The 9,599-nt window shown below is 36.5% G+C and overlaps 1 protein-coding gene across 3 annotated transcripts in view; it reads left to right on the plus strand.

Annotated features, from left to right (window-relative positions):
- The first annotated feature begins 698 nt into the window (after positions 1-698).
- The window catches only part of LOC107567475 (protein FAM13B-like), a 55,425-nt gene continuing 46,524 nt past the window's right edge, over positions 699-9,599 (plus strand). For all 3 annotated transcript variants that reach the window (XM_016253167.1, XM_016253169.1, XM_016253168.1), the window contains exon 1: positions 699-884. The gene's annotated coding sequence lies outside the window, so the exon portion shown is untranslated. The remainder of the gene's footprint in view (positions 885-9,599) is intronic.

The following is a 9,599-nucleotide window of genomic DNA, read 5'->3' on the forward strand; positions in this document are numbered from 1 at the left end:
TGAGATTAGAACCCGTTCTATTATGAGATCACAAAATAAGAAGCTTATAAAAACAATGAAAATTCTAAAACTTTTCAAATTTATGTGACTGCCCTAATTTTATACAGCACTTTTTTATCCTAGAATTTTATTATTTTTTTTATGTTTATGTACATTTCATGTTGTTGTTGTTATTGTTACTGAGAGAGAGAGAGAGAGAGAGAGAGAGAGAGAGAGAGAGAGAGAGAGAGAGAGAGAGAGAGAGAGAGAGAGAGAGAGAGAGAGAGAGAGAGAGAGAGAGAGAGAGTAATTAATAATAATTAATATTTAGAATAATTCTTAATATTATTGTTATTATATTATTATTATTATGTTTTAATCTTTTTGTACATGTGTACTAAGCTTTGGCAATATTGTATCATAATGTACCAATAAAGCAATTTTGAATTTTAATTTGAATTTGATAGAGAGAGAGAGAGAGAGCGAGAGCGAGAGAGGGGCGGGGCCAGTGTGTCTCAGCTGTGGGTGTGTAACTTAACACAGTCTCCGTTCCTCAGAATCAACTACTCGCATTAAAACTGGCCATGACTGCAGCTAGCTAGTCTCTGTCATAATGTACCAATAAAGCAATTTTGAATTTGAATTTGAATTTGATAGAGAGAGAGAGAGAGAGAGCGAGAGCGAGAGCGAGAGCGAGAGCGAGAGAGGGGCGGGGCCAGTGTGTCTCAGCTGTGGGTGTGTAACTTAACACAGTCTCCGTTCCTCAGAATCAACTACTCGCATTAAAACTGGCCATGACTGCAGCTAGCTAGTCTCTGTCATCATAACTAAACATATCGCCTCCTTTGAACCAAGGACTGCTGGAATTATTCGGTTGGCTGTCGTTTATCGTCTGGTTTGACCCGGTAAGTGCGGGTGCTTTCGATGGAGCGACTTTAGCGGATGCTAGCAGTCGCGTTAGCCAGCTGAGGGATCGTCTCACAGCCATTCATCCTGTATTTTTGCATCAAGTTATCGATTTCCGCTTTATTTTGTTGTGGTATGATGTTTGTATTTCACACTTTACATACTAAGTTAATTTGTGCCTTCATGTAATGAGGATAAAATGCGTGTATAGTGGTTTTAACGCAGTTTTGTGCCTTGACAGCAGGAGTAGATGTTGACAGTGCTAAGCTACGAGGCTAACAGGAGAGCGCAGAAAGACGGTCGGTTTTATAATAGTGAGCAGTGTTGGGGAAAGTTACTTTTAAAAGTAATGCATTACAATATTGCGTTACTCCATAAAAAATGTAACGAATTACGGTACGTAGTTACTTTTAATGGAAAGTAATGCGTTACGTTACTTTTGCGTTACTTTTTAAATCTGGACAGGGCTTGCTTGTTTGTTTTTAAAATAAAAAAAGTTCTATTTTTGGCAAATATAAAAGCCTTTTCACACCAAAAGTGAAATGAATAAGCCTCAGGCTGAAGGTAAAGTAAATTTACGTCTGTACAGTAGAATGCAGAAGACATTTCAACACACTTCAGCAATAAACAAAGACACAAATGTTTGTCTAGAGTAATTTGTGCTTATTAGTGTTGAACTGGATCATCGAAGACTTTGGTTAATAGAATGGGATTAAATACATAAAGCATATTTGTGTTGTTTAACATTTAATTATTGCAGGTTTGCGTCATATTCTGAGTTGCATTATTTTTATTCATTTTGAGGAATACTGAATCTGTGTGTTGTTTGTTTTTGTGAGTGAGATGAATTAACGCATATTCATATTTATTTTAGAACTACAGTAACATCTTCTGATTTCTCTCAACATGGCGACAGGAGAGCTGTCAGTCAATAAATTGGAAAAAAAAAAAGTTACTTGCGTTACTTATTTGAAAAAGTAACTCAGATATTCTCTTGTAAATTAAAAAGTAATGCGTTACTTTACTAGTTACTTGAAAAAAGTAATCTGATTACGTAACTCGCGCTACTTGTAATGCGTTACCCCCAACACTGATAGTGAGAATCATAAATGCGGTTTGTTTTTGAGTGTTTGATGTACTTTGGTCACAAACAAAGATGCATAAGTTTTTAGTAGATTTCCTTGATTCGCGACTGTATTTGTATTCATTTTTCCTCTAGAAAGGGTAAGATGCTTCTGTAAGTCGAGTGAAATTGTTGAATGTCAGAACCACATCCTGTCTATAGAAATACATATTCATGCCTTATAGGTTGTGAGGTATTAAACATGTATTCTGAAATAAAACCCAGTGCTCTTAGTTCCTAAAATAGCTTCAGTTTCGTTTTGGGAAGTGAAACTTGAGTCCTGCATAACTTAGATCTGTTTCTGGAACAGCAGCTGAAGAGAGGATTGTGCCGTTTAATAATAGATGAATTATTTAAGTGATTTGACCTTGTTTTATTTTAATTGTATAAACAAATGATTTTTTTAATGCTAACATATAACTTTTGTATTTCATTACTTATTAAATATTTAGTTTTTTATTAACTTATTTTTAAATAATTAACTTAAGTTAATTATTCGTTTTTCTTTTACTCATTTTTGCACTGTACTGTTAGATGTATAATTGAATTATTTAGTCACTTGTTTACTTAATTGTTTTCTATTTCAAGAATATTTATTTCCTGTTAATGTATCCGGTTTATTATTTATCTGTTTATTTGAATCAATTTGTAGGCTATTCCAATCTTATTTTTAATTATTTAATAAATTTTTCTCTAAATATTTATACAGACCACCTAGCACTCCTTCAAAAACCCCTGGAATAGACTGTGTACATTGTGTAAGCACCTGCTGTTTGTCTTTGCTTGCCCTTCAGCACAAAGCTTTCAGTTGTGGTGCCTTTTTTTACTACATCAGAAAGTTCAAGGAAATTCATAAAATCCTGAAAAGGCCATGGAAATGTCTGCTTTTTGTAGTATATCCAGTAAATGTATCCAGCTTAGAAATGGCTCTTGTGAGTGTGAACACTATCTTGGATTTTTTTGAAAAACTTTTTCTAGTTATAACAAAAAACTGGAAAAGGCATGAGGATAATATAATAGAGAAGCCTTAGAAATCCTGTGATTAAAGACAATGCTAGATGGTGTCCTTGTTAGTCAAATACATTTTCCATGCGCATGTGAGTGATCGGAGTCAAAGTCATTGACTGTTGTCCCTCCTGTTGCTATATTGTTGTGATAGCCGCTTGATTTGTAGTCCAGCAGGGCCAAGCAAAACCAAACGCATCAGATCTCCCAACGAGCCACGGACAGAATGTCTGAAAGACTAGACAAACCCTTGCTTTCACACCAGCGTGAAACCAACGGGCTGCTCGTAGGCTTCGCAAAACAGAATAGTGGGCACTAGGATAACTTGTAGCCATCTTTGGGTTTTTAGCTGCTGTACACATGGATGTGGCGATAAGGCCTTTAAAACCTGCTGAACGTGTCTTGTTCAGATTACAGCTAAACCCAGCTGTCCTTGAGGAGATTTCAGCGCTGCTGCTTGGCTCTTTTCTATGCGACAGACTCTCTTTAGATTCATCCAAACGCCTGTCATGAAAACAGTTGGAGCACCATATGGGTTGTGAGCTAGATTACGGGTAACTGCTTTCATTTGTAACGCCGGTTCTCTGTTGTAATAAATGTGCTCTTATAGTTCACTGTGCAAAATAGCAGAATCATCATGCTTGAAATCAGATCTTGAACACTGAGCTGAGCGATTATTGCTGTGATGAGCACGGTCATGTGATGAGCTGCTTTGAGTTTTCAGATAGCAAAAGTGAAAGCTTTGAGTTTGCTTCCTGTTGGTTTTGAGAAGGATATGGCTTTATTCGGGGTGGCGTTCGAAACTGAAGAATCAGCTCATAGACCGAAGCGGGAAAAAAAATTCTGAGAGTGGATAAACCACAGAAACTGTCAGTCATCCTGAAGAAGCATTTGCATTTTGTAAATTGTATTTTTAGTGTATGTTGCATAATAATCATCCGCAGTGGTGTGCGCACCTCGTTTGTCTTTCTGGTCAGTTTCACTCAATATTTGCAAATGTAGACAAGAGAAAGCTTATTTAAATCGAAATACCATTGACGAACATTTGCTTTAAGCAAATCTATACAAAACCTTTTCTCTGTGTTTTTGTCAGCTCATGCTCCGGAAACTGGACGATAAAAATCCCACAGACTTACAATGAAGAAGGAACCAGAATATCATAGAGATGGGCTCTTCTGACTTTACTTGGGCAAACCACATAGTAAAGCTCTAGTACCAGCCACACAGAACACCCAAGCATTGTGTCAGCAATGGCAAGCAGCACTTACAGTTTATACTGGTGATTTTTAGTTTTGTTTTGGTAACTCATCTCCAGTAGGGGCTTTCACACAAACTTTCATACAACCTTTTCTGGAAAATTACTAGTAAATTAAGTTTGGAGATCATGTATGAACAAGACATTTTTGGAAATAATGCTAAATCAGCACTGTCAAATTGTCTGGGATAAAAGGTTAACAGCTAAAATGCATTCGGTGTGAATGCCTGTCACTCAGAAGTCAAAATATTTTGTCAGATTGGACATCCAGGCAAATGAAGAAAGCGGCACAGCGTTTAAAGATCATTTCACATTATTGACGTCACAAAGTTATTTTAGAGCTGATGTGCGCACGTTGTCTATTAAAGATGAAAGCCGCTGTATGTTTGAACAGCAGATACGATGTATTTAGAGTCCCTCTGCAGTAGGGCTGTCAAAAGGGCTGAAAAACTAAATTTGAATTTTGTACATAAATATTATCAAAATTAAAATTATATTCTAATTTAAAATGCATAATTTCAGTTAGGGTGAAGAAAAGCATTTGGCTTCTCTTCTGAGGCCACAAGAGGGCGCATCGAGCAAAATATGACTAATGTACGTTTATTCAAAGCGTAATATAACACGACTATCCGGGGAAAAAGTGCATAATGTTTAAAATAATGTTTATAAACCAATTATAATTAATTAAGTTGCTTAAACGACTATAAACAAAACAGCATCATGTATGTATGCGTAGTTTAATACAAAGGGCTGAACGCCAATCACACAGAGTACATTTTTTCATTTAAAAACATGAGATGCAGTGGGATGGGGAGAAAACCCCGCCATAAAGTCTCGATATGTTTTTTTCAAAGTTAAACTTGCATTAATTTTACATGGCTTTCTAAACATCCGGCTCCTTTGTGCGACATGCGAGTGCAACGGTGATAGATGTCCCTCTAGAAAATGCGCAAAATATGTGACCCTGGACCACAAAACCAATCTTAAGTCGCTTGGGTATCATATCCCCATATCACAGATCCGATACCAGTGAAGGAGAAAATTCACAGCAGTGGCGTTGCCTGATGAATCTGCGCATGGTTTATCCTTTAGCATATTAAAACACCAGATAGATATGTAAACAACATAAAACTTGATCTTCAGAAAAGTCAATTTGACTGTAGTTGACCAAGTTTGATGTGTGAAAGTGGCCACTGACTGCATTTGTTTCCTATAATTCTGCTCAATTTATGCTGTAGCTCTATGTCGCTTAGTCTTTTAGGTCACGAGCAAAGACAGACGTAGGTTTAATGAAGTTGTTGTCTTAATCTGCGCTCTTACCTCTGCTGCTCTTTCTCCGGGTCCCTTCAGAACATTGTCAGCAGCTGAATAGCTAAATTTGCAGTTTCTCTTGTTTCCATCTTAATGATGAGCGCTGCGTTCATTGTTGCCAGGGACCACCGCACTGCTAGACTGGCATTTTACTTCACGCGTCAACATCCAGTCGTTTAATATAAACCATTTGAAAATGTCCATTCTCTGTAGAGCTGGGTAGGAGACTCTTAAAGGTTTAGTTCACCCAAAAATGAAAATTAGCCCATAAATTACAACTGTTGGCGCAAGCTACATTAAAGTGATTATTAAGTTTTGAATATGGATATTTTTCTTACAAAAACGCATCGATATGCTACAGGAGGCCTTTGTTCACCCCCCGGAGCTGTGTGAGTAGGGATGTAACGATTCACTCAACTCACGATTCGATTTGATTCGATTCACGATTTTGATTTCACGATTCGATTCGATTCACGATTTTGATTTCACGATTCGATTCGATTCACTTTTTTTTTTTACAATGAGATTTATGACAAATTATAAATTAAATGTGTCCTTTTATTATTGCTTGGACAAAATACTGCACATTTTTTTGTGAAATTGAAATATAACACTATAATAATATAGCACTTGTAAATTATTGCTCTTTTGTTGGTTTTGATTGCTTCTATTGTCCTCATTTGTAAGTCGCTTTGGATAAAAGTGTTTGCTAAATACCAAAATTGAAATATAATGTAAATGTAACAAAACTAAATTGAAATTTTAAAACAAGCCCCAAATCAAATAAATAAGTGACACAAATAAAAGAAATCTCTTCATATAAACAAAATAAGTCTTTGTCTGTGCTCTTTCCATTTAAAATTAGAGGCAACTAAATTACATTACATTACAATCTAATAATTAAAATACCATCTAAACTTTTCTAAAGACAGTAAGTTCCCCTCAGACATACATTCATATAAACTCCTGCCCCTAATTGAATCGCGATTTGTTTAGCATCTCAACCAATTTGAATCGTCACATATTTAAATCGATTTTCGACCGGTTCACGGTTAATCATTAAATCATTACATTCAGGATTCGTCTGAAAAAAGAAAGTCATATACACCTAGGATGACTTGAGGGTGAGTAATTTATGGGCATTTTTGGGTGAACTAACCCTTTAATCAATAATATCAATGTCAAAGACAAAACTTGTGTGGCCTGCTGGTTATTTATGAATAATTCATATTTGCCCCGCTTTATCGCGAGTAGATTACATACAAAGTCAACGGAAAGACGAATTTGTGTCGGGCGACGCGAAATGTGCGACACGTTTGCCATGAACACTCGATATTCGCCTCAATCGCGTCTTCCGCGCAAGAAATAATAATTTCAACTCGAGCTGAAAATTCGCGTGACGCGTTCTCACGCAAGCCAATCAGCGAAGAGCTTCTTGACACGTCCAGTTGAATCAGACAATGGAAGAGAGCATTATTGTAGCCGTCTGTTATTATTTAGGTCTGGAGCATAGAAAACAATTAAAATCAGTTGTAGTGGTAGTTGTATTTTATTAGCATGGCTACAGAGATGCTGCTATCAGTAATAAAAATAATAGTAATATCAGTGTATATATACAGTAGTAAAATGTAGCACACATTAATGCAGGATCCTAACGTTACTCATCCTCCTCTGGATGGTGCTCTGAACCCAGACACATCGGCTTTTGGCTTTCCATCGTATTTGGGACTTTTTGACAACGGGTACAAAACAGCGATTGTGGTTATCTCCACCATGGTTGATCACGCTATGATTTTATTCGCGCGAGTGACACGGAAAGCATCCTGCGAGTAATCTAGAGCGAGTGACTGGGGTGAACACACCATTAGTCAGAGTGATTTTCTCGTAGTGTAAATGTTTGAGGTGAATTAATTGCATACAATTATGGAGGAGAAAAAAACAAAGTAGAGACATTTCAGTGTGCAGTGCTGCCTTTTGAGGCTTTTTGGTTTTACTACTAGTGCCATAAAGTATTATATCAGAATTTGAAGTATTGCATTCAGTCCAGTTCCACTGATTGCCTGTTTCTGGCAGTTACCTGATTACCAGATACAACCGACAATAAAGTGCTTTGCCTAAATTACAGGTAGAATGCTCAGATCTAGTTTTAACCTTGAGCTCCTCCTAATTGCTTATCTTTTTAAAGATGTCCCAAAGATACCCACAGTTATTAATTAATCATTGACGTTTGAGATTTGGCCTGTGTGCTGTGCTGTAATGGGCTGATAATCTCCTTGTTAGGTTATCTTCGGGACACTATTGTTCCAGGGAATGTTCTGGATTGTTTGCAGCCGCTCTCTGTGTATCTGTCGCATGCTTTTCTGTGACTGCATCTACAAACTTGCCAAGTAACCATAGTGAGACAAACATTGCAAACAGCATGTCACCAAGCAGATGCGGAGAGATTTGCCTGCAGAAAATTCCAGCATCGTTCCTTTATGTGTTCTCCAGAGCTCTGAGGAATGAGCCACGGTCATACAGTGCTCTCTGCTTACTGTCTCAGCGCTGAGCCGCTTTTAGCTTCTCCAACAATGGTGAACATAGTGAGTGAAAGGTCATCACGCGTGATATGTGGGATCAGAAGCATATCTACTCTCAATTGTCTGCAGACTTTAACATCTGCTGTTAGGGGTCAGTTCGTACATCGTTCCTATTCGTTTTCCGGACATTATGTTCCTGTTCCACATGGTGTCAGGCAGCTAGTCGTGCCTAAAGCGGTAAAGAGGTCTGTAATTTGGCACAGTGAAAATGCTCTCAACATCTTAAAAAGTAATTTGTGTAAATGATAGTACAGGTAAGGGAGTAGATCTATTGAACTGTAACACTGTGTATTATTTCAGAGAAAAGGTTCATCCTGGAAGACAGCTTTTTACCTAAAATAGAGGTGATTGCGGCACAGTACCATTCAAATTTTTGGGTAAAAAAAAAAAAGAAAACCGGACATTTGTGATGTTACAAAAGATTTCTATTCACAGTAAATACTGTTCTTTTGTAAATCACCGTTTTCACAAAAATATGAAGCAGCACGACCGTTTTCAACATTGATAATAATCAGAAATGTTTCTTGAGCAGCAATTCAGCATATTAGAATGATTTCTGAAGATCATGTGACACTGACGACTGGAGTAATGATGCTGAAAATACAGCTGTCGCATCACAGGAATAAATTACAATGTACAATATATTCAAATAGAAAGCAGTTATTCTAAGTTGTAATAATATTTCACAATATTACTGTTTTTACTGTATTTTTTTTGATAAAATAAATGCAGCAGGGTGAGTATAAGAGAATTCCTTCAGAAACATTTAAGGGTTAGTTCACCCAAAAATGAAAATTCTGTTATTTATTACTCACCCTCATGTCGTTCCAAACCCATAAGACCTTCGTTCATCTTCAGAACACAAATTAAGATATTTCTGATGAAATACGAGAGCTTTCTGATCCTTCAAGAAATTGTTCAATAAAGTTGTTATTGTTGTTTTCTTTCTGCATAAAAAGTATTCTCATAGCTTCATAACTTTACAGTTGAACCCCTGATGTCACATGGACTATTGTAACGATGTCCTTACTACGTTTCTGGGCCTTGAATGTAGTATTCCCTTGCTGTCTATGCAGGGTCAGAAAGCTCTCGGATTTCATCAAAAATATGGAAAACTATTTAAAATTGTAAAAATATTTCACAATATTACAGTTTTTACTTTGCCAAATAAATGCAACTTTATTGAGCAAAAGAGATACATTTTTAAAAACAAAATTCTTAAATAAATAAATTCTTACCGCCCCCAAACTTAGGAAGGTTGTGTAATTAAATATGATGTGATTTCATATTAATTGTGTTTAATATGACTTCAAAACCCCCCAAAGTCTTTAGTCTCAAATATGCAGCAAGGTTGTGTTACACATGAGTATTTAGGATCAAAAAAGAATTTGATTAAGGTTAAATTGACAAATAGTAAACTTGCACAGTTGCTACATAAATG

The sequence above is a fragment of the Sinocyclocheilus grahami genome, unplaced genomic scaffold (genome assembly GCF_001515645.1).
Source record: "Sinocyclocheilus grahami isolate Dianchi unplaced genomic scaffold, SAMN03320097.WGS_v1.1 scaffold1162.1, whole genome shotgun sequence".
Lineage (NCBI taxonomy): Eukaryota > Metazoa > Chordata > Actinopteri > Cypriniformes > Cyprinidae > Sinocyclocheilus > Sinocyclocheilus grahami.